Source organism: Cervus elaphus, chromosome 24 (assembly GCF_910594005.1).
Source record: "Cervus elaphus chromosome 24, mCerEla1.1, whole genome shotgun sequence".
NCBI classification, from domain to species: domain Eukaryota; kingdom Metazoa; phylum Chordata; class Mammalia; order Artiodactyla; family Cervidae; genus Cervus; species Cervus elaphus.
In genome coordinates, this window is record NC_057838.1 from 35,816,353 (window position 1) to 35,843,053 (window position 26,701).

Here is a 26,701-nt window from a genome sequence, read left to right on the forward strand (position 1 = left end):
ATACATATGTACATACATACATATTAATATGTATGTATACACACACACACACCACACATGCTCACACACACACATACACATATAAGAATTCAAGAGTCACACACACAAAACCAAAATTCAAAGGAAAACATGTACTAAATTATTTAGGCTAAACAAGCAACTGTACAAAAATCACTGGACCTTAACTATCTCTATTTCTGTGCCTTTCATCATTTTAAATAAGTACATACCTTCAAAAGATCATGTACTTGCACCAGTTAGAGTAACACAAACTATTATTAAAAATATAGCTGAGGCTTCCTCAGCAACCATCACTTGCGGAAGTCATCAGTTCAGTTTGGGAGGAAGGCATGAGGCTGATCTTTTGTTTAGCAGAAATATAACCATCAAATTCAACTGCCTTTATTTCAGATTTCCGTATTTCAGACCCTTCCCAGAGAACAGACTTCTCCTTCAGCACAACCCTGGGACTGCTGGCTACCCAGAGGCACCAAGGCTTTCCTCTTCCTGCTTCATCTTGCCAGAAGGTAAGTATTCAGTACTGGTTTATTACCTTTTCCTCTCCAAACCTCAGGCTCTGAAAATGCCTGCGCTCACGTACACAACCAGCTATGTTGAGTCTTCTCTCCCCTTGCATCATTCCCCTCAACCAAATCTAATGAGAACATCCTCTGTCCTCACCAGTGAGACACTTTCATACTTCACAGCCTGTGGTTTCTCTCTACTTTGAGACTTACTGCCTATTCAGAAAAAGTGTGTTTGCGCTCCGGAAACTGCGGAACCTCTGGCTGCGTGGACTCAAGCTCAATGAGGGCATTTCGACTCCCCTTTGCAGGTAGGAATGATTTGAAGTTCACTTTGGTCCACCTCAGCTCTGACAATTGGTTCAAGTGGTTAAAGCCTCTTATATTCAAATTCTATTCTTAAATCAGCTCGATTGTTCTACCTTGAACCCAGGAAAAAGAATGTGGTTTATATTTAGGTTAGGGGAAATCCAGACAAGAAATCCATATATCCTTTTCCATAGTGATAACAATCTTTAATTTCACTAAGCCATTGATCATCTGAAAGACATCATGCAAATATTATTAACAATATTAATTTCTAATATCATTTTTATGATCAATTCAATCTTGCAGTACTAATCTGATAGACTGCATTTGGAGACATATGAAGGATAAATAAACCTGGAGCTGAACTGGTATTTTTTGCTTTTTAAAATTCACGTCTCTTCATAAAAAGTAGTGTATTTAGAAGCAAAAATGGGCTAGACAGACTTATTTTTAAATACCTTCCCTTAGAATGAAAAACGGAGATACATAGCTCATATTTGCAAATATTCCTACTCATCACTCCCATCTCTGGCAAAGTTTCTAAAAAGCATGCAACTGAAAAACAAGAGAAACTTTCCTGTTTCTGCATTTCTTAGTGGCAGCAGAGAGCCAGAAAATAAACTATCTCACATAAATTCTGGAAATACAGACACATGCTTCTTTTACACAGACATCCAAGCAAGATGATCTCTTTACATATAGACAAGACTTCTACTTACATTTTTCTCACAATGGCCAGAGATACAGAAGAAGATAAATATATGCTTGAAGCATCCTGAGCACCACAGAAAATATACCCATGCTTCCTAATTCCAAACAAAGCCAATAATTTTTAACTTCTATGAAAGCATTCTGAAAGGTCTCTTATTTCCTAGTATGAATCAATTACAAAAGAGATCTGACAGAAACAGCAAGCTCTAAACAGATTACACTCTGCCTCACCAGCTTGATTCAACAAAGAGCGATGGAACAGAAAATCAAATGCAGCTTGCAAAGTCACATTCACATGGAGCTATAGGGAGGAAGGGGGGGGGGGGAAACCTTGGTACTTACAGACTGCAAAGTAAAATGTCCCAGTTTCGCTTTACACGTTACAGCAAATCAAACAGAGATTTCAGCTCTCAGCAAGTCCCTGCTTCCACTACACTGATCATCCACGCAGAACAGGGCCTTATGGATTGCTTAGGCAGCTGGGAGATAATGGGACCATATTCTCAGCTGGGACTAGAGATGCTGAACCGCTCTCCGCTGCGCGCTGCATGGCTCTCGGCCAGCATTAATCAAGGAGGACCCAGCTTCGTGGCTGTGTTCCCCAAAGGATCGACATAATTAGCGCATGAATCAAAGACGCACACTGGGAGAATCACGCACATCTCTAGCTGGCTCTGCTCACATCGAACCTGATTAGGAAATCAACTTGGTTCTCCGATCAAATGTGTTCAACATTTCGAAGATACACAGAGACTCACACAGCTGTTTATAGATTCCAAGGGAGGGGCAGCAGAGATTAAGGCTTCCTTCCCAATGGGCAACTTATGTAATTCCTCAACTATAGAATATAAGGACACCAGTTGTTCGGTACATATGGTGGGTTTGCCCTGTGATGTGGTTTGTCTGTTTGGGTTTTGTTTTCTTTTTTGCAATTCTCAGGAAACCGCAGCATTTCCCCTCTGGATCTAATGGGACACGCGTGCGTATATTCTTTGCAGATCTAGACTTTGGGGATACTGACTGGACTAAAGATAGTCTGAGGGCATTTTCTGTCTGCAAATCCATGCTTCTTCTCAAGCCTGGAAGTCCAGGGCATTCAAAGCAGAGGGTCTGGCATAGAACTTGGGACCTCAAATAATCGAAAAGGAAGTGGTGATGCTGATTCCACTTGTGTATCTGGAATAATAGGCTTCTTCACTCTCTCTGCATGGTGATACAGTTCGGAGTTGCGAGCTAGTAGCCTATGGACATGCTTGGTTTGGAAAGAGAGAGATTTTAGAATTTGAATGTGAACATTTTTAAACAGAACATGTGTTCTGCACTTTACCAAGAGGGTGCCAGCTCCTGCTTTTGCTCACATACGCTACCTGCCAGGCCCCGGAGACATTTGCTTATGTAAATTTGACCTTACTTAAGCAAGCGTGGGTTAGAGATGTAAAATATTCTCTTTTAGAGAAAGGAGACTTGGTTCTTGTGTCACTCATCACAGGCTGTGATTAAGGCACCTATGTTGTAATTTAAAATTCCAACACACACACAAATTAGCCTATGTGATAAAAGGTGGGGCAGAAATTAGGCAGAAAGAAAATCTGAATTCTAATGCTCACCGTGCTACAAAAATGAGATGATCTACAATATTACTACACATCTCTGAGCCCTGTTTTTCTTATGTGTACAACAGGGCCTTGGTCCAGATCTCTGAGGACTCTCACAGATAAGACAATCTACTGTTGTTCTAAGAGCTAGAAAGTAGATCTCTGTTAGAACAGTGCTTACACTTCATAGCAGTGACCTGAGTTATGGGAAAAGAATGTAAGTACGATGCCTTTTTTTTTTTTTTTTGGTCACATTACACTTCAGTGGGATCCTAGTTCCCCCACCACGAATCGAACCCATGCCCCCTTCATTGAAAGTGTGAAGTCTAAACCACTGCATGCCCAGGGAAGTCCCAGCTATGCTTTTTTTTTTTTTAAAAGCTCTCCTAAATTGGGAGGTCTCTGTTACCTTTGAGGGTTCCATGAGAAAATGGCTAATATGCAGCTGTTTAAAGAACTGGAGGCAGCATCATTGATCAGTAAATGTGAGTAAATTATAAATGTATAAAAGGAAAAATAAAAGGTTGTCCAGAAGATGGTTTTGGCTATTTCTATACAAACTCTGTCTTCCTGAGAGTAAAACATCTGGATGAAGAGCCAAAAGTCTGGTCAAAATGTTCTTTCATCACTAGATACTTTGATTTGTGGGGAAAGCGACTTCTTCGATTTAAACGAGACTGTGTCATCTTATTTTTTTACTCTCTTACTATCCAAAGTAAATAAAGAAAGAACTTCTCTTCATGTTGTCAGTCATGTCATCTATGTGGAAAAATGTGTATCATCAAGGTCAACACAATTCAAACTGCCCTAGGGTTTTTTATAGTGGCATCAGGGAACCACACTTTCATGATGCTTTACTGAATAACTAGAAAAATAACTCACCTAAGGAGTTTCCTAGCTGGCTCAGTGGTGAAAGAATCCACCTGCCAATGCAGGAGGTACAGGAGCAGTCGGTTTGATCCCTGGGTCAGGAAGATTCCCTGGAGGAAGAAATGGCAACCCACTCCAGCATTCTTGCCTGGAGAATTCCACGGACAGAGCATCCTGGTGGGCTACAGTCCGTGGGATTGCAGAGAGTTGTATACAACCGAGTGAGCACTCACGCATGCAATTCACCCAAAGAATACATGATTTTGCAAAAGATGCATCTACCAGATATTTCTATATCCGTTTCCAACTCACTTATTCCAAAGTAGATACAAGGCCTCAAGTAGACATACTATCAATAATTAACAGTAACAATATACACAGTGAGGGATGATGAAACAGTATTAAACTTAAGAAAGTTCACTAAACTTTTGAATAGTTTTATATTGGTTCAATATGTTTGTTTTTGTGACTATTGTCAATCCAGTTTCTTTAAAGTAACTATTTTTTTAAACATTTCCGTGGGTATTTTTGCCGATTTGGCATAACTTGTAAAATGACTGGCACGAATCTCATGTTTGTTATTTTTATCTGGCTCATTATTATTGAGACTTTAGCACATCTACTTCACGCAGCTCATGTGAGCTGCTGACAAAAGTAGGTTAATTAAATAGCAATTGTGCATCTCAGTTATATTAACAAACATATTGCTGAAGCAAATGAAAAGATGAGCAAATTAAAATACAAACATGTTTATTCAGTGGTACAGTCGAAATAAATAGTTTAATTGGTTTTAAGTTCTATTCAGTCCCTCTTTGCCTGGTAATTACTTTGATTCATCTTTGATTATGTTATGCAATAGATTCACTTTGACATCATGTGATTTGCACTTGTTTCTAATGGTAGGTGATAATTACTAACTAAAAATTTCTAACTTCCATCAATTCTTCATACATTTCTCCCCTGAGACATATCATTCAAAATATGAAGTGATTTATAGTAAAAGCCTAAATCTGGGTAATGTCTTTTTTTTTTCTTTTAAGGTCAAATCCAACATTAATGGCAAAATAAATATAACAATAGAAGGAGAAAAAGACCAAGAGAGACCAAAGAAGAGACTGTCTTCATAAATACAGTAGGACCTGATATATTAACCCAGAATATATTTTGGAAGCCAAAAACATACGATGATGGTTTTACAATTTATGTGGAAACTATTTAAAAAGTGCATCTTTTTGGAACCATGAACAATCTACATTTTTTAAACACTCTTGGCAAGGCTAGTGAGAACCTGGGGAATGGGGCTCCTGAGGTCTCTTTCTGGCCTCAACACAAGATTCAGCTAGTTAAATACAGTTGTGAGCTTCAGCAAATCTAGGGGAAAAATGAAAGTTATGGCAGTAATTTTCCAACAAGTTGAGGGTTAATCAATATTTTGTAATGCTTTGGAATCTTCAGCAGTAAGTCACTTGATGTGCATATAGCTACTCGCCACTTCTTTTAGAAAGTATTCATACTTTTTTTTTCCTTGCCTTTTTCACTAAAAGTAAGAGCCAAAAGCTGAGATAACTGTAACATTTCTCCAGCTGAGAACAAAATTTCAAAGGAATGGATGGTTCAGAAATCACTGCCCAGGGCACCCACTGCAGTGACAATCTAAGCAGCTTGACTGGACTTTCTTTTCTAACTGAAAGTGAAGGAGCCAGTAAGAAATTAATCAAGAAACAAGCCCCAAGTATGGATCCACACAGGGAAGTGTGTGGCCATATTCATTTGTCCAGAAAGTCATCAGACTGTTGTAATAAGGACACGCCAAGACTGGGATCACAAACTTCAAACAATCTGCAGAAAAAATGGCCCATTTTTAAAACTGTGCCACAATGACATTAAGTTCACTCACAAGTTAGATAAATATAAAGCAGTATGCCTCAATATTTATCTACCACTAACTGCTCAGAAATTTGGAGCTATCATTTGAAGTGTGCATGCATGTGCAGTGTGTCTGCATGTGTGAGAAGAGAGAGAGAAGGAAAAGAAGAGAGACAAATTGTAGACAAATGGTTTTGCAAGTGGTGTTTCTTATCTAAATGGTTTTGCCAATGGTATTTCTCATTTACTTTTAAGGGCAGACTTTATTACACTGGCCAAAGAACACATATCAATTTTCTTACCATCCGAGAACAAAAATTCTTTCCCTCAGAAGATTCCTATTTTTCTTCCAATAAAAACAGGAAGTTTTAAAAGATTAGTTTTTGATTGTCACACCTTGGGGTGGGGGTGCGGTGAGGTTCAAGTGGGATCTGACAGACAGAGGCCAGGGATACTGCTAACTAGGCTGCAATGCACAGGACGGTCCCTCCTTCAAAATTATCTGTCCCCATCTGTCAACAGTGCCACATCTGTGAAATGCTGACCCAAAGGAATCTTGATGAAGTCCTCATAGTTAGGAATTGAGAGCTAAGATTAAAAACTGACGAAGTTTAACTGGTGGTGGTCTAAATATAGCTGCAGTAGCAAATGGACTGTTTTGCCTTGAAAGTTACTTTAGACTTTATATTATGCTTTCACAAAAATTACAACATTCAGTCCACCAAGTAAGTCCAAAAGCTGAGAAAATACTGTAATTCCAAGCCTGTTAGTGCAAACAAATGTGGGCCTTAGAACAAATGGCTGGTGGCAGAATGACTAAGTAATAAAGTCAAGTCAGAACAAGTACCCAATCTGGCCCTCTGCTCCCTCCTCCTGCTTCTCTCAAAACCAAACAGAACTGAGAAGAATGAACCTCAGCCCAGCTCTGTACCTTCTCCCAGTTCACCAGCATGGAAACCAATGAACACATGTCGAAGGCAAGCGGATGGCCATGTAACCCCATGTGTATCTTTTTCTTTATAATTTTATCTTTATAACTCTCCCTAAACAGATGGATATCCTTTCGTATGTTCTCATTTCAAGAATGTGGTCTTACTCCTGAGATAGATACAGTTTTAGAAGACAGCTGGGATTAAAAGTCTTCCCTGGTGGCTCAGACAGTAAAGAACCTGCCTGTAATGTGAGAAGACCTGGGTTCGATCCCTGGGTCGGGAAGATCCCCTAGAGGAGGAAATGCAATCCACTCCAGTATTCTTGCCTGGGAAAACCCATGGACAGAGAAGCCTCGCAGGCTACAGTCCATGGGGGTTGCCAAGAGTTGGACACGACTGAGCGACAAACATTATTTCATTTGGGACTAAATGCAGATATGCTTCAACGCATGGACTTCCCTTAGGAATTCAGTTGTTAGACCTCTTTTGTTTACTCATTCAACAACACTTTACTATGCACCTATTAAATCTGCTGTACATTTAAAGTATGGGAGAGAGAAATCGTATCTCTCAGCATCTGCTTTCCTTACAAACTCCATGTATTTATAGTGTGTATCCTACATCATCCCAGCTGGCTCAGAAAAAGTTTATTGCACTTCTCATCATCCACTAAGGTCATTATTATTTATAATCAGCTTTATCACTAATGTAGTGCCCTGTGGGCTCCAGATCTACTGCTGAGCTCTTTGGTCGGCTCCAGGGAGAGTAGGCGCTAGGGAGATGGCAGGAGCTTTTCATTTCACTCTTTGGTATCCCTTCTATCAACTGCAAAAAGCCTTGTTCAGGCTTTCACATGAGGGGAGTCACAGCTCACCTTTGTTTCTTAAACAGAAACTGTCTCCCCCTAGATCTGATGCAGATGGAACAAGATGAGAAAAGGGTACCCAGAGGTTGGAAACTGAGAGAAACAGAACAAAATCCAGAAAAGCCTATACATGGTTAGATTACCAGTGTTACTTTAGGAAAGAAGTGAGTGTCTGCTTAGAATGGGCTAAAATTTTCTTATATTTTACGGATCAAAAAAGAGGAATACGATGCCTGGTTTCCTTCCTACCTGCGTTGAGAAAATGGATTTAAGTTTTTATTTGTTTTTCCAAAATGGACTGATTCCAGATAGAGAGGAACAGATAATTTTAGAATACATGTAGATCAAAGATTAAGGCAGAGATCAAGATTCTCTTGAGCAATTTTAAAAGCTCTTTTCAGAGAAACTTCTGTCTAAATTCATGCCCTCCTACGCTCTGCATCTATATGATGTAGAAACACTGCTAGCAAATGACAAATGTAGGGAAATCAACCTTTAATTCTAGAAATCTAAAGTTTATATATCTATATGACATAGTCACATAATCATATATAACTCTAAAGTACACATCTGTTCTAAGTGGTATATTTGAGACTTTTCAAATTTAAGACAGTTTATAATTTATATTTTTAGGGGAGATTTATTTGGAGCACTGAATAATATAGTAGAAGGATGACTTCTGTCCAGAGACACTTTAATTTTTCTGCCATGGACCATCATAATTTTGAGTGTTTGTCAGAAACTGCTATGCAATTTACATGGATTGTTTACTCTTCATCACAACTCTGAGTTAGATGTCTTTACCATTCCTGTTTCATAAATCAAGACATGAGAACCAGAGACATGAGTAAGCTGTCCAAGAGCCCTGGCTCACAAATGGCAGATACGGGTTTTTCTTAAACTTTATTTTGCGGAACATTTATTTTTCACTGTTGACAATTTCTTTTCCTTTTCCAATCATGTTCATAATGGAAAATGTTCTTAAGTTTGTTTGCCTACAATAAACCAGTGGTTCTAAAGTTTGAAATTTTAAAACAAGTTATACAAAATAAAGGAAATGTATTAAATCTTAAAATTGATGGGTAGGGTTGATCTAAAATAACATATAACCTGTAATAACTTTTGATAAGATAATAGAGCACTAATTTCAACTTGATCATCTGGACTTCCTTCTCCTCCTCCCCTTTTTTTTGAATAATTTCAGACTTAGAAGAAAGTTTGAAGAATGATACATTGAATACCCATATATTTTTGACTTAGAACTAAGGTGAACATTTTCATGACTGCTTTCTGCTTTTACTCTTTCTTCTCTCTCCTTCCTTTCTTCCTTCTCTCTGTTATATTCATTTTTCTCTGAGTCATTTGAAAGTAGCAGACATCCTAAAACTTAGCCCTTATGCCACTTTAAGAAATCACCAAATATTTTTTTAAGTTTTACTGAGTTATCGTTAACTTTAAAAATGTAAAATATTTAATGTATATAATATCATGTTTTTATAATATCATGTTGTTCAGTTGCTAAGTTGTGTCTGACTCTTTGTGACCCCTGGACTGTACCATGCTAGGCTCCTCTGTCCATGGGGATTTTCCAGGTAAGAATACCAGAGTGGGCTGCCATCTTCTTCTCCAGGAGATCTTCCCAACCCAGGGATCGAACCTGCATCTCCTGCATTGGCAGGCAGACCCTTTACCACTGAGCCACCTGGGAAACTAGGTGATACTGATTTCTCAGTGCACTGCATTTGGAGGGAGGTATTGTCAGTTTACCCTGTTACTGGTGGTGTTAAGCTTGATCACCAGATTTCTCTATTATAAATGTAAAGGTATCATTTTACTTTTGTAATTAGTAAGTAACATTTGGAAAATACTTTGAGACTTTATGTCATTTTCTCTAAAAGTTTTTCACCTACTCATTTTGGCAAACCTTGAAGAATTGTCACTGAATCAATTTTTGTAATAATGCTTACAGAAGATTTGGATTCTCCAACCTCAATAATTTGCCAATCTCTTGTCTTAGAGGATCGCAACCTACTCAGTCTATGCTCTCACATATGTCAGAGTGGTGGCAAAGGATACCATTCAGAAGCACCAAGTTTCTGCGGTTTTCTCAGAAACAGAGGCCAATGATAACTCATCAAGCTCCTCATGAAAATTTGTTAGCAGCCCCAGAACATATAAAGTTTGGAAGAAAAATATAAAATTAACCATTTGGGGGGACTTCACTGGTGGTCCAATATCTAAGACGCTGCACTCCCAATGCAGGGGCCCAAGTTTGGCCCCTTGTCAGGGAATGAGATCCCACGTGCTGCAACTGAAAGATCCCACATGCCACAACAGAGATCAAAGATTCTGCATGCTGCAACTACGACCAGGCCCAGCCAAATAAAAAATAAAGATTTAAAAAATAAAACTAACCAATTTTTTTTGAGGGGAAGAGGGAACTTTTCAGGATAAACCTATTATAATTCCTCAAAGTGATGTCTTAAATTGAATAATGAGATATTCCTCTTCATATCTATAAATGCTAAAAATATCAATGTTACTCTTATCAGATTAGGGTCACTTTCAGCTTCTGCAGAAGGCACTCTATATTAAGAAGCCAAAGAGCTCCTTTCAGACGTTTTAAATTGTGCCATTTATTGATCTCTAAACCGTTCTGTTTTGCTGTAGCGTTTTTCACCTGGAAATGAATAAGAAATGAAAAGCCCTGGTTGAAATCCATTCTCCACAGTGAAGTCAGAATGCTATTTCCAAAAGAGAAATTTAAACATTATCCTCCTGCTTATAATCCTTCAAAGGTTCCTATCAAATCTAAGCACCAATTCAAATCCAGTCACCACCCCAAGGACCTCCCTCCCTCACTGATTTGTACTTTCTATCCCATTTATCAACCAGGATTTTTTCCTCTTCCTTCCTTGAAAACTTCATGCTACCCTTCCCCTCCATTGCAACTATATCCTATCTTTATAATGCTTCTTAACCCAAAACCCATCCATCAGGAGATATGTCCAACATTTTAGAGGTAGCTCTCACTGTCAAAGCACAAAGGAGCATACTCTGGAGTTGGGCAGCCTGGTAGCCTAGGTTCTCCATCTTACTGTGTGACCTTGAACAAGTTACTTAACTTCTCTGTGCTTCACTTTCTATAAAATGGTGATAATTATAGCAGTTTTCTTCATCACATTACTATACATCTATTTACCCCTCTAAAATATGCTTCCATTAATCCAAAAAGGACTATTTTAAGATTAAGCATTTCAAACACATTCTTTCTTCTCCCACACCGATCATCTCCATACCCCCAGGATAGCATCACCGATGTCTTTGAGTTCACATGATCCTCAGGCACACTGCCTTGTAATTACCTGGCTATGCAATTATTTGTCTACTAGAATAGGACCTCCTCAAAACAGCTATGACATCCTGGTCAATTTTGCTACCCTAACATCTAGCTCAGTGGTGTAACTCAATAAAGCTTAAAGAATTAATGAATGACTTTTGGACATGTGTATAGTTACAAAGCCATGCAACAATCTGGTTTTCATCAGGTACTTGTATAATTTGACAATTCAGTTTTGAGTACTAAAATGACAGGATTAATAATAACAAAACCATGGTTATTAAACTTCATGAAAGAATCTTCACATTTGATTCAGGCACTAAGGTTCTATCTTCACTTGGTAATTTAGTAGTCAAGTATCTTCAAGTAAGCCTTGAGGATACTTTTTGGGAAGTTTTTTTTTGTTTTTTTAATATATAAAATTAAAGTGAAGTTCTAAAAACACAGTGAGCTAAAACATTTCCTTTAAAAGTCATAAAAATGCTAGTTAAAAGAATAAAAGAAATGTAACAAAATTACATGCATGCACATGTAGAAGTATAGCTGAACTTGAGAGAAAAAAAAATGTCAAGATAGAGTAGACAGTTAAGCTGATGAATGAGGGCCTATGAACCCTAAGGGCTGGCTGGGGAGTCCAGCTACATATCTGCAGGTGTGGTTCACATAGGCTCTCAAGTGAATGGACTTCCTGAAACTGTGCAAGAAAGCATCTCTGGGGGCTAGAGAATAAGCTGAATGCCTGACAGGGACAGGAGAAGCATAAAACTGAAACTTCATTGCAAAAACCATACAATCAGTGCGTACTTAAGCACCTACAGAATTCCATGGATAGGTCTTCACAAGCATTTGTGATAATATAGATACAGATATAAGTCTTCACAAGCATTTGTGATTATATATATAAAATAATATATATATATATAAAGAAATAGCATGGAAATCAGGCATCCCAGGTGGCATAGCAGTAAAGAATACACCCACTAGTGTAGGAGACACAGGATGTGAAGGTTCAATCCCAGGGTTGGGAAGATCCCCTGGAGTAGGAAATGGCAACCTACTCCAATATTCTTGCCTGGAAAAATTCCATGGACAGAGGAGTCTTGTGGGCTACAGTCCATGGGACCACAAAGAGCCAGACTTGACCGAGCAACCGAGCACACACATTAAGATGTAAATATTCAGTGAACTGGCCACATATTAGGATCTCATGACAGAATTTTTTTTTTACTAATATTAACTTATTATATTCCAACAGGACATTTAAAATGATTTTGTCTGTTTCTGATTCAAAGAATAAGTGGTTTTGGTGGGATAAAGAGAGGCAGAAAGAACAAGTAACTTAGTAAGTGAGTAAGTGAGATGATTCACTCAACTTATTATCCATTGGGTGCCAAGCAATGTAATGGTTATCTCTGAGCCACACAAATGAATGGTAACAATTATGGAGTTTTATGTCCTGGGGAGCAAGACTGATAGCACATAGCAATCAATAAGTAAATTAAATAATAAGAGATTCTGTTAACAACACTGCAAAAAATTTTTAAAAGAGTCCTAAGATAGAGAGTAACAAATTTTAGCTCTTCAGTATTCATCAGATTTGAAAAGATCAGTAATCACCAAGAAGGAACATTAATAGAAAATGTATGAAATTTTTATATTCCACAATGCTGGCCTAACTTTACCCAGGTTATGACAGAATAACTACACTCGACCTCCCAAATCTCTTCTTAATAAAATGACATAGGTTCCTACATGTGTGCACTCATGGACAAAGAGCATTACAGTGTTCATTGCATGTGTCACTGGCAATATCTCTGACCGTGGACATGACATGTATCAAATTCTGCATTTTCCAAAGATAAGTTAAGAAGCTAAGTCATTTGGAAGTTGAATCGTTAGGGGGATGGAAACTATGGGGTACAGATTTTAGATACTGTGAGTCCAGTTTGCAGGGATTATGTGTGTCAAGTTAAGGATTTCACATATGATTTAATCAGGGACGAGTGTTTATTAAAGTTTTTTTTGAAAATTAGTTGGAAGAAAATGATGATGTGAAACACTATTAGAGGAACACAATGAAATATTTCTGGAGAAGGAAATGGCAACCCACTCCAGTATTGTTGCCTGGGAAATTCCATGGACAGAGGAGCCTTGCGGGCTACAGTCCAAGGGGTCACAAAAGAGTTACACATGACTTAGCGACTAAATCATCATTATCACCTGGGAACTAAGATCTCAAATGCCATGTGGTGTGGCCAAATTAAAAAAAATAAAGAAAGAAAGAAAAGAAGAGAATTCTTCTTAAGCCTACTAAAATCTTCAAAAAAAAAACAAAACACAAGTCTTTTCTTCCTAGAATGTCTAAGAATGTCCAGTACCCCAGGAAAAATCAAGTAAGATGATTAAAAGCACCTGAGTAGATTTAAACCAAAATTTCCTATAAACACATCAGATGCCTGGGAAATCCCATGGACAGAGGAGCCTGGTTACAGTCCATGGGGTCTCAAAGAGTTGGAACACCTCAGAAACTAAACATCAACAGCAACTGCACTTAATAGTTGCTTTCAAAAAAAAAAAAAAAAAAATTTGCTTTCCAGGAATTTGAAGCCTGGTAGAGAAGTATAAAACCCACAGATACACATTTTAAGGGAGTGTTTATTACAGTTCTACAGGATTTTAGAAAAGAGAAAGTTTATTTCCAAAATGCTTTGGGGAGGAAGTGGTGTTAGAAATGAAAACTTGAAGAACCTGTCAATTTTAGCCATTTGGAGATGATTACTTAGTGGTGACTATGATGCTGAAGGCAGAATTTCAAATGATCTTTTTAAACTGCTCTTTCTCTAGATAAATATTAATATTATCTTCCCGTTTTGGACACTGTCTCTGATATCTAGACTCTGTTGAGAATTTAAAGTACTTTCTCCCTAGAATAAAATGCATCCACAATTACAATTTTCCATAAAAATGTCAAGGAATTCACAGACTTTCAGTTAAGAAATCTTGCTTTGGTCGAGAGAATATTATTAATGGAATGCATATAAATAGCATTTTACACTTTCTCGAGAACTTTTACATCACCACAATATGAAGAAGTAATAAGGACTATTATCATTTCCTCTATTTTTCATAGAAGAAAAATAAAACATGGAGAAATTAAGCAACTCTTTCAGTATTATCCATTTCTTTGGGAGTTACTGAGATTATATGCCAGTGTTTACTAAAACACCTCCCTACTCTGTGGAATTCCACTTCTCTAAGCATCATTCATTTGAAACTTCACTCTAGCCAAACTGGTGCAATTACATGTGGGAGGAAAATCAAAATAATAATAGCTCTCATGGAAGGGAATTTCTCACTCAAAGTCATCAATTAAGGACACAGGCTTCTTCTCTAATTTTCCTTCACTACTCTTGCTTATTACTTTAGTCAAGATCACCAGTTGGTCAACGGTAACTACTAGAGCTCCAACCATCAAGTTTGCTTTCCAAGCATTAGAATGAAAGAAGTGGGATACAGGACAAGAAATCTGAATTTCAAGCTAAAACCTTTCCTCTCGAAGAGACCTCTCAGAAGTCCTCCCAAATATTTCTGCTTGTATATAACTGGACAACCTTTTTGAACATGCAATAAAAATTACAATATTTCATCTGGGCACACTGATGTTCTAAATAATATTGCTGTTCTGTTATTAAAGAACAAAGGAAGAACGGATATTGGCTGGCAATCAGAGATCTCTTCCATAATTGTTGTTACGGTAAGCCATGTCCAGCTCTTTTGCAACCCATGGACTGTAGCCGACCAGGCTCCTCTGTCCATGGGATTTTCCAGGCAAGAATACTGGAGTGGGTTGCCATTTCCTATTCCAGAGGATCTTCCTGACCCAGGGATTGGACCCATGTTTCGAACATTGCAGTTGGATTCTTTACCACTGAGCCCCTGGGGAAGCCCCAACACTTGAGTCAACAATAAAACTTCAGTGCCAGAAATCAACGAATGAGGATTCTGAAGATGGGATTTCCTGGTGATGAGAAGACATCAGTTAGATCCCTCTGTGGTCTGCGTCTCCTGACATACAAAATGAGGCAGGCTAGAGACTAGCATCTCTCTCTCTGATATCCTCCAGTTTTGAGGTTTTAGGAGACCTAAAATGTTACCTCATTACCTTACTACCAAAGGAATGGTGGTTTCTAATACGGAAACTGTTTGCACATCTGTGAATAGTCCAGCTTACATTCTATTAGAGTAGCAAAATAAGGCTATTAGAATAGTCCCACCGAATTATTAGCCCCATTCAATTATTTTACAGCAATCTTTTTTTTTTTAAAGAAGGAGAAAAGAGAAAGAGAAGAGAACAAGGGAAGTTTTGACGTTGAGCATGAATGGCAAATTTATCATCTTGGTACCAAGAGAATACCCTGTATATGATCTTGAAAATTCACAATTAAAACGAAACATTCATGCTTACAATTTAAGAACTGTAAGATACTAAGCAAAATGTGCAGCTGTTTATAAGAACTACCATTTATGCAAGCAAAATATTCAATCAATAAAAACAGTTCTTAATGCCTCTAGGATAATTATTTTTTATGTGGATAGAATTAAACTTGTGTAACAATATAAGTCTTTGTACAAGTCTTTGTACAATCTTCCTATAAAATATGATAGATTGAAAAGAGTATAGACAATACTGTTTGAACTATAAGCTGCCACCACACTTCAGATTTGTTAATTAGGGTACCAGCATGAGGTTCTTTCTAAGCTTTATCAAGGAAGCCAGCTAATCCAAGTTTATTTGCCTTATTCCTCCCCTTCATTTATTGCAGTTTCTTAAATGGAAGAACCCAGAGTCTCATAAAAATGAATTAAATAGAAAACTAAATAGAAAATGTAATAATAAGCTAAATGAATAAGATTCTTCCTTTTAACTATATTACCAAAGAGGGAAAATATCTATTAAGGGCAATATGGTCACCTATGTAGCTATAAAATATGGCAAAGTAGAAAAGAAGAGAACGGTTAATCCCATCACCATAATCTTTGAAACAAATATACCTGGAAGAAGTAACTGCTCTCAAATTCTGCCACGTTGGAGCACTGAACAAGATTCCTTGTTCTCAACTGGGTGTGGCATCTCACTTGTGTCTTCAGATTGCTTCTGAACACAGGAGATAAGACTCGAATCCAAGTACAGCCACCAGGCCCACGATCTCAGCCTACAACCTCTGAGATTTGGGATGCATTGAAAAGGACTCAAAGATGCTATAAAAGAGGTACTGTAATTGCAAAAGTGTGTAAAATACATGCAAAGCTTATGAGTCATCCCTTGCATCAGAGTCAAACAGCATTTATTAAGCATCTATTATACACAAGGCACCATCCTAGAAACCCAGAAGGCAACATTCCCTGACTTCAGGGAACTTTCAATCAAGTTGTTGTTGAATAAAATTACAAGAATGCCTAAAGATTTATGTTTAAATCAATAAAAACCAAAGCAACCTGTTAAGAGTCTAAACTGCCACAATTTTCTGATTCACAGGTAGGAACCAAGGCACTGCAAACTTAAAAACACTCCCTGTCTGAGAAGCTTACAGCATAGATTTGTGAGACAAACAAAAACAGAGGAAAGGCTCGCAGATAATCACAGAGAGGATGCCAGTGTAAAGCACAGGAGTGCAATAAAACGACGACAGGCAGGCTGCTCCATGACGGAAGAGTCACCTCCTCATTCTTTAAGACAGAGCACATTTCCAGTCCTACCAAGAGGATTGGGATTCGGGGGAATACGTATGTGTTTTGAGGGATTTCCATCACACCACATCAGAGGCCATAAATATTAAAACTGTTATCAGAGGGATTTTAAACACACAGGAAAAGACAGGTTGTATGACATACTTCAAACTAGATGATGCATAGTTTAAAAATTGTTATAGGTTATGAGAGCCCATAACAATATGAGATAATAGTCTGTCACTTACTACATATAGGCAGCAGCATCCACTTTCTCCCAATATTTTATTGTGAAAGTGCTTACAAAATTGACAAAATTTTTAAAAAGGACAGTAATTGCCAATATACTCACTATCTAGATCCAACAACAGTTAACATTTTACCACATGTGTGTGCACACATATATTTTTCTTTCTTTTCTTCTGGTGACCCATTGGGCAGTAAGGCACCCGGCAGAGGATTTTGGAATCCTCAGATTTTGGAATCTGATACTTCTTTTCTAATTGAGTTCTTCAATTTTTAGAGCGAGCTTTATTTTTATTTGGTAATGGTAATGGACACACGTGATATATACTTGTTGTTATCACAGTAAGTTGTTTCCTGTGGATCTTTTCTGATTATCTGCCATTTACCAGGAGGCACTGAGGGTAGAAGAGATGTACTGGACACAGTCACTATCCTTACCTGTCTTCCTTTATTGATTCTCCAGAAACAACTGACTGACTAGCAATCGATCGATCAAGGCTCTGAAAAAGCTTATATCTTGCTTCATGTGTAAGAATCTGCCTGCAGTGCAGGAGATCTGGGTTCGATCCCTGGATCGGAAGATTCCCTGAGGGAGGGGGTATGGCAACACACTCTCGTATTCTTGCCTGGAGAATTCCATAGACAGAGGAGCCTGGCAGGTTACAGTCCACGGGGCCGCAAAGAGTCAGACATGACTGAACAACGAATACTTTCACTTTCATGTGTAAAACACTACTCTTCCAGAAGCACTGCATTTTTGTCATTAATATTTAATAGGAAGTGTGTATATAGTAAGGAAGTTGTAATGTCCTGGTATCTAGATCAGTGGGGTGAAAGCTGATTCTATCCTTAATTCACGCCCACGTTTTAATGTGAGATTTTTCCTTCTAAATACCATTTTCATTAACTAAACACACAAAGTAGACACACACAAAGTAGATACAATGACTTGTAACTGCAACATATTCCAGGTTTTAAGCTATTTTCTATACATTTGTGTAAGCAATATTGCTGGTACACAAATACAAAACTGTAAACAAGTTCTGAGTTAGGGTGAAGGAAGATAAAGCAGGCATTTCCACACTCCACAACAGAGGTGTTTTGGAAAGACCTCACTCTTTGTAAAATTACGCACTAAAAATAAGGCTTATGGGAAAAATGAATTTTATGTAGACCACTGAAATCCTATGCAAGTATATAAGCAACACATTAACAAAGATGATTAATGGCACCTCCCTCAGAAACCACCCTAAACAACCTAGGCAGGCAGCTGAGCATGATCAGAGACTGCCTAGATGATAATGAAAAATACATGAAACCATAAGATAGGGCATCAGGGTTTCTTGTGCTGAGACAAAGCAGAAAGCAAAAGGCTTAGGGTGAGTAGCCCTGCAACCAGTTAAGTGCAGGGGAGGAAGTGCATTGTGCCCCAAGAACAAAGTCCTCCTCGGGTGCATTTGTACCTTTCTAGTGAAAAAGTCCTTAGTACAGATGATTAGGGCTCCCCCGCCCCCCTACCCCCCACCCCCGCCTTTCCTTTCTGTGGAGAATGCTCTTGTCTAAGCAGCTGTTAGCTGAGGGATTTTTTTTTTTTCCCTCTCCTGGTGAAGAAATAATAACTCTGCTACTTCAGCAACCTTTGCCTAGGAAAATATTATATGATCAGTTATGACTTCCATGTTCCCCTAATTACTTTTTCCCTATTCCTATTTAGAGACACAAGCAACATGGCAAGACAGTCTGTGCAGTTAACAGACATACACACACGTGTGTGTTCTATTTACAACAAAGGTCAAATGAGCAAGGTGGGTGGGACCAATGTTGTTCAGAGTATTCCTTGATCCTTAGAGAACTTTTCCTAGTATTTCTTAGAGAAAATGAAGAAAACAAATGTAGAAGGCTGGAAGAAAGGAAAAGAAAGGGGGTGGGGAGAAAAAAATAAAGGCGAAATTTCATCATTTTCTAAACAGCTGAGTATGTGGCTTATTCCAGGCAAAAACATTATACTCCATATAAATAGCTTTAAAACTTAGCAACATGTAGAAAAGGTCGTCTTCAGAGTAACTGATATAACCAGTATTATTTTAGAGTGTGGAGGTTCTAAAATCAGTACAGAATGGACATATGAAATTACTCTTCAAACTCCTTTGATTCCTCAGAACAGGGTACTTTGGAAACTACAAAGTAACTTCTGTGTTTCTGTCCATTTCAGCTGTTGTTGTTCAGTCTCTTAAGTCGTGTCCAATTCTGCAGCCCCATAGACTGCAACACACCAGGCTTCCCTGTCCTTCACCATCTCCCAGAGTTCGCTCAAATTCACGTCCATTGAGTCAATGAAGCCATCCAACCATCTCATCCTCTGTTGTCCCCTTCTCCTCTCGCCCTCAATCTTTCCCAGCATCAAGGTCTTTCCCAGTGAGTCCGCTCTTTGCATCTGGTGGCCAAAGTACTGGAGCTTCAATTTCAGCATCAGTCCTTCCAGACTATTCAGGGTTGATTTTCTTTCCAAATGACTAGTTTGATCTCTTTGTTGTCCATGGAACTCTCAAGAGTCTTCTCCCAGCACCACAATCTGAAAGTATCAATTCTTCGGCACTCAGCCTTCTCTATGGTCCAACTCTTGCATCCGTACATGATTACTGGAAAAACCATATCTTTGACCATATGGACCTTTGTAAGCAAAGTGATGTCTCTGCTTTTTAACACACTGACCAGGTTTGTCATGGCTTTTCTTCCAAGGAGCAGGCATCTTTTAATTTCACGGCTGCAGTAACCATTCACAGTGATTTTGGAGCCCAAGAAAATAAAGTGTGTCACTGTTTCCATTGTTTCCTCATCTGGGAAATGGGAAATTTCATCTGGCAGGCAAAACAAGGTTTAGCTTACCGGGATGGGAAAATAAATAGGGAGTAAAGGTTCGTCAGGTCAAGGCTATGGTTTTTCCAGTGGTCATGTATGAATGTGACAGTTGGACTGTGAAGAAAGCTGAGTGCTGAAGAATTGATGCTTTTGAATGGTGGTGTTGGAGAAGACTCCTGAGAGTCCCTTGAACTGCAAGGTGATCCAACCAGTCCATCCTAAAGGAGATCAGTCCTGGGTGTTCATTGGAAGGACTGATGCTGAAGCTGAAACTCCAATACTTTGGTCACCTGATGCGAAGAGTTGACTCACTGGAAAAGACCCTGATGCTGGGAGGGATTGGGGGCAGGAGGAGAAGGGGACGACAGAGGATGAGATGGCTGGATGGCATCACCAACTCGATGGGCATGAGTCTGAGTAAACTCCGGGAGTTGGTGATGGACATGGAGGCCTGGAGTGCTGTGGTTCATGGGGTTGCAAAGAGTCAGACACGACTGAGCGACTGAACTGAACTGAACTGAACTGAGGGGCTTCCTTCCTTCAGACGTCCTCTCTTTCTCTACTTCATCCAAGTGAGGAAACTAGCTAAATGATGCAACTTCACTCTTTTGTTGGTAGGGCTTGAGAACAGCTGTAATCTCTACAACGACTTCCATTAGATTCAATGTATTAATTCTAGAATGCCAAAACATCTAATGCTTTTTGTTGAGAGGGCAAAAATAATTTTCTAACAAGTTTCTTATCCTCTCAAGATTAGCAAAAGCTCCAAGCTGATCTGTTAAACTGAGATATTTCAGTATTTCACCAAAAAGGAAAATGAGTCAATACATGCTAATGTGGAAAATATTTCAAAATAAAAACTCACTGGAAAAAAAACCTGCAAAAACAAAGCAAGGCTGGATGCCAGGAATATATTTGATGGAAATCAGCATGTCTCTGCAGAGCTATGCAAAGATGAATGATTTGGATTCTATTGTATTATTTATCATTCCTTTTTATCTATGATTCCAGACTATCTATTATTAAAAATGGAGCCTACATTCAATTTAAATAACATTATGTTAGTTGCTTTTCTCACTTATAAGCATCCATTTCAACTAAAGGGAATGGCAATACACTAATGCAAGGATTAGTCTACACAAGCTCTGAAAGTTCAGACTTGTTTTGCACATTTTCCTAGCATATATGAACTTAGATTGTTAATTGCTAAGCGTTTGCATCCAAACATCTTAGATAATTACCAATGGTTGTGCTTGGAGGGCAAGTGATTGTAAAATGTGCAGTTTGGCTAATGCCCAAGAAAATAAATCTGTATTAGGGATAATTATAGATATTTTAATTGCTTTGGGGTGTTAATTGGTAAGCTACAGACAAGGAGGGAAAAAGAAACTATAGGTGTCTTTTATCTATGCTGACCCACAGGTATGCTAAACCTTCTCTCAATGTGCAGTCTTAAAATGTACTGAGTTAAAATTTAACTTTACAAATTTATGTTCATGAACAAATATAAGCTACTGGTACATTTGCTTTTGCAAAAATTAATTTACTGCCAAATGCTGATATTGTTTCTTCCCACCTCTCTGTATGTGACTAATCCCATAGCATATTAGAAACTGAAAAGAAAGAATAAAAGCCAGTTTCTCATATATTCTTAAATTACAAAGACAAAGGAGAAAAGAGATCAATATCAATGAAACATCTAGCCAAAGGCTTTTAAACTTCCTTGAAGTCACAGAATCCATTGTATGAAAAAAGAGGGAAACCTTTCCTCAAATGCTAACAAAGTTTTTGAGTGATTATATGCATTTGCATTGTAATTACACACGGATACACATTTTATTTTAGTTTGAAGGAAGTCATCTAAAGAGTACCTGAAAATGCTGATATATCCGAGGCAATAATTTTGATTGTGAGCTCCTTAAAGACAAGGATTCTGTATCTTCATCTCTAAATTCCCTGGCAACAAATAGTTGTAGAGTAGATGGATGGTTGGGTGGATGCAGGCATGGGTTCTTGTAGGTTGGTTGGATAATGGAAAGAGGAGAAGAAGGAAGTTAGTTTCTTTACAAAAGTTGCCTTGCCTTGTTACTTTTTCAGGTTAACTTTAAACAATACCCTACCCTGAACCTCACCAAACAGTGGCAGTACGTTAAAAGTCAGTGCACTGGAGTACAGATAAACATCCTTCCAAACAAGCTGAGAAAGGAGTTAAGTTCAAACACGATCTGCTTATATAAAGTAAAACTGTTTTTAGAAATAGAAACTTCACCAACAAAAAAATCACCAGGTGGACTTCCAAAAAGAAGAAAGTGGGAAGAAGATAGCAGATATTTGGTAGCCACCATTTCAAAAAGGCTACAAATTTTTATCTAATTTATAAGAAGAAATGATCTCATAACCTGATTGAAAAAACAACAATCTAAAAATTTTATTTTATAAAATCTTGGAGAATAGTTTGGAAAAAACAAGGGCCCTAACTTTAGGTTCAGCCACCCTTCAAATGGCCAATTTTATCCATTCTGGTAAGATGGTTAAATGATCAAAAATTCACCAATGATCAGAAATCAAGGTTAATTCATTCCTTTATAGATGTATCTGAATGATATAAAATTAAAAAAAAAAAAAAAAAAAACCTTGGGACAACATCAACAAAACAATCAACCAAACTAGCACTCAGACAAAGCAAATATTTAACAGATATAAATTTTCATTTTTTTAAGTTGAGTTTCTGGTGCTTTATAATTTTTTTTTTAAGTATCTGACATTGATCTGGGGGTAAAACTGGAGACCTAAATATATATCTTATTTGTCTACAAGAATTAAATTAGGTGCTATGCTCAATGTATTAATGATTCTGATTAATGAAGTACACAACTGCTTTTTACCATTGCATCAAATCAATCAAAAATCCAAACATTTCCCTAACTTGGTAATAATGTTCTCATCAGGTGTTTAATATCTGCCAGAGGTTCCTCCTAGAGTCAACTAAACATAAGACTCATAAGACTATCACAGGCTACATCCAGTATCTTGCACATAGCACAGCCTGCCAGCAGGGTTTCCTTCTGTGAACACCCTTGCAGTGGTTCGCATGTTGCTTCTGGGAGCTGTCTGTCCTCTAGAGATGGCTTTAAGTTGAAGGAAGCAAGAATCGCACTGAGCAAGGGATGTGTAGTCCTGATCTAGAAGCACCACATGAGTGCGTGCTAAGTGCTTCGGTGTCTGACTCTGTGTGACCCTATGGAGCGTAGCCCACAAGGCTCCTCTGTCCATAGGATTCTCCAGGCAAGAATACTGGAGTGGGTTGCCATTTCCTCCTCTTCCCAACCCAGGGATCAAACCAGCATCTCTTATGTCTCCTGCATTGGCAAGAGGGTTCTTCAACACTAGGGGCACCTGGGAGCCAGCATGGTGTTGGTGGTTAAGTTGCTAAGCCATGTCTGACTCTTGTGACCTACACTACAGCTTATGGGATTCTCTAGGTAAGAATACTGGAGTGGGTTTTGCCATTTCCTGCTCCAGGGGATCTTCCCAACCCAGGAATCGAACCCAGGTCTCCTGCATTGCAGGCAGATTCTTTACCGACTGAGTTAGAGGGTGAGCCCTTGGAGCCAGCATCTATTTCAACAATTCCCTGGGAATAGATCCCAGGCTCCCCACAAGGGATAACTTGTAACAAGAGTCACTGCCTTCTAGGAGAACACAAAGATTTACATGCCAATCTAGTACCAGAGGCCATTTACAGTTCCTCTTAATGCAGACATAATTTATAAACTACAACTTATTTGTACTCAAAAGACTTCTATCTAGTGATAGAATTGTATTTATTATCCTATCAGGTTAGCAGGTTAACAGAGCTAGAGTAATGGAAGATGAAATTAAAATGTCAAAGGGAAAAGGATTTTGTTATATACTCATATGAGTGTCTTGATAGCAGTCACTTCAAATATGCTCTTCTTATAGGTTAAGAATTTAGAGGCAGGAACCTGAATGTGGACAGCTGCCATCATCAAATGTTATACTACAAAAGGGAGATTTTTAGAAATTCCATTTCCCCATTCTATTAATGTCCATTACACAATAAGAAAACTTTCCGAAATCCAAATTATCCCAAACCATTATGAGATAGATTATTGCAGATATAAATTACTAGTTGCTTGTTACTCAAAAAGAACTGCAGACACTCTTACACTAATGGATTTTTACAAGCATGTGCTGCAAGCTAAAATCTGGTGTGCAAGCTCACGGTGGGTTTTAACCCACACTTAGTCTCTGTTAATAGGAACCAGCCAATGTGAAATTTTGAAAGTGTTAATTTATCAAATTAAGTGGGGAAGGCTTAAAACTAGCTTGTTTCAAAGCAAAGGAAATGGCAATGATAGGCAACAGTACTGGAATACTAACTTCAACCTTTTCAAGATAAAAATAGAAATGTATGCTCTTTTGGACATTTAAAGGGAGAGACAAAATAAATATGCTGAAATGGCTGGGACTTTTCTACTCACAGTCTGTTGCCAAACTGACAGGAAGATGGAAAGATGACCAAGGACTCAGTTCTTGCTGGGAAGTCAGGGAAACTGAAGGAGAACTTATATAGTTAATGTGACCTTCTGTTGGTGGGGCTTCCCTGGTAGCTCAGCTGGTAAGGAATCTGTCTGCAATGCAGGAGACCTGGGATTGATCCCTGGGTTGGGAAGATCCCCTGGAGAAGGGAAGAGCTGGCCTGGAGAATTCCATGGACTGTATAGTCCATGGGATGGCAGGGTCGGACACGACTGAGTGCTGCTCAGTTTCATTTTCCACTCTCTGTTAGTGGTATGGAGGGGAAAAAATTACAGCCCCTTGAAAAATCTGTGATCATGATTTTATTTAGTAAAAATGAATGATTAAGTGGAATTAAGTGCTAAATAAGAAGAGACATCTGCATATCAGTGAACTTCAATTTTTAATTCGTTAGTTTTTAAAAAATAAAACAATTTGAGAGTCATTGGCAATGCATGTGTACCATCTGTGATAGAACTGAAAGGTGGACTTCTAACCCTCTGATCCAGATCTACGTGGCTTCTCAGACTGAGATCTCCTGTGTGTATCTCACTCTGAAATAAAAAAAACACCAAGTATGTACCTTTCTGGCTTTGTGCCAATGCAATTTCCTTCTTCTTTATAACAGAAGGGTTTCAAGTCAGCACTTCATCTTTTATATTTTTCATAAACACACAGTGACTTCCCTCCCTCCTCTCTTCAGATTACTGAATATAAACCAGGAAGCAATATCTGAAAGCAAACTTGCCAGTTACTGTACTTTCTATTAAAACATCCTCTTCTCTATCCATGCCCAAGCAATGATTTTAAACTAATTTAAAAATAGAGTCTATGTTTCAGCAACATCTCCTGTTTGTTTTCTAGCCTGCTAATAGCCTTTTATTAAGCAGCTGTTCCTACTGAGTTTACTGTCTTCTTTCTGGAAATGGCCATAGCCCATGACACCTCAGCCCTTTCACACAGTTCATTAGCTGAAACACTGTTCAGAACACAATGATGGAAATAAGTCCCTCCCAAAGGATTAGAACTAAAATAAACCAGTCCTACTACTGGACAAAACATCAGTGATTCCTCCCCAAAAGGCATAAGCTATGGATCTCTTTGCTTCTGCATTTTACTTTATAGGGTTTAAGAATTATATTCTGTTTATAAGGAGTTCTAATGGCAGATCATGCAGAGTTTAATGCTGAAAGCATGGGCCTTGAATTAGGACTGCTTCATAACTTACAATCTAACTTAGGCTCACTAAGACTCAGGTCTGCACATACAAATGGGATAAAAATACTCTGTAGGGTTGTTACAAGTATTAAACGGAATAATATATATAGAGCACCTTACACAAGCTACTGACACTGTAAGCACTGGATTTTATCATTTTGCATAATATCATTATAAATATAATCATTACTATAATCATTATTATTATCATCATGTGAACAAAAAGCATGGATTCTCCAGATGGGACTCTACTACAAACCTAATGTTCCATTTATATCTGAAGCCTCCCTTTTGGCCTGAATCTTCTCCTAGATTTTCTGAGACTCTTAACAGGCAAACACATTTTTATAAGGCTAATAGCTACTTTAGAAGCCAGCTGCTTATATCTCTTTGACTGCCTGAGGAAGCTAGCTTGTGCCAGACTTTACATTTATTTTTTTTAAATTTCATCTTACTGGTACTAGCCCAGCTTTTCAGGCTGTCAAAACAATTCTAAATCTTGGTTCTGGCTTCTATTCTATTAGTTATCCCTCCTAGCTGTGTCATTCACAAACGTGAAAGCATGTCTTCATCCAAAACAGTTGATAAAATATAGATGGAGCCCAGCCAAGTACAGGGTCCTGTGGAATATTCCCAGAATCTTTCACTTTAGGTAAGATGGAAAATAAAGAGTATTAAAAAACAATTTAATAATGAAAAGGCATTGACAGTCATTGACTATGCTAAATGCTGTTTTTAGGGTTTTTTAAACAATGCATTGAAGTACAATTTAAAATAAAATTTACCTGCTTTAAGTGTATAATTCAACCATTTTTAGCACACTTACAGAACTGCATGATTACCAACAAGTTACTTTTAGAAAATTTCCATCACCCTAAAGAGATCCTTTATGTCCATGTCCATCTTCAGTCCCAGGCAACCAACAATATAATTCCCATCTCCCTATATTGGCCTTTATTGCACAGACCGTTTAAATTGAATCAAAATACATCTGAATCCTTTCACTTAGCATAATATTTTTGAGGTTCGTCCATGTTGTAGGATGTATTAGTAACCTGTAACTTTTTATTGCTGAATAGTATACCATCTTAGGGATA

General features: G+C 38.1%; 1 protein-coding gene across 3 annotated transcripts in view; it reads right to left on the reverse strand.

Moving 5' to 3' along the window:
- Positions 1–26,701, reverse strand: part of CNTN4 (contactin 4) — a 975,314-nt gene that overhangs the window by 568,073 nt on the left and 380,540 nt on the right. Inside the window, exon 1 of one of the 3 annotated variants that reach the window (XM_043886605.1) lies at positions 1,887–1,995. The exons of the other annotated variants lie outside the window; for them this stretch is intronic. The gene's annotated coding sequence lies outside the window, so the exon portion shown is untranslated. Of the gene's footprint in view, positions 1–1,886; positions 1,996–26,701 lie in introns of those variants that run through there. 3 annotated transcript variants of the gene reach the window in all.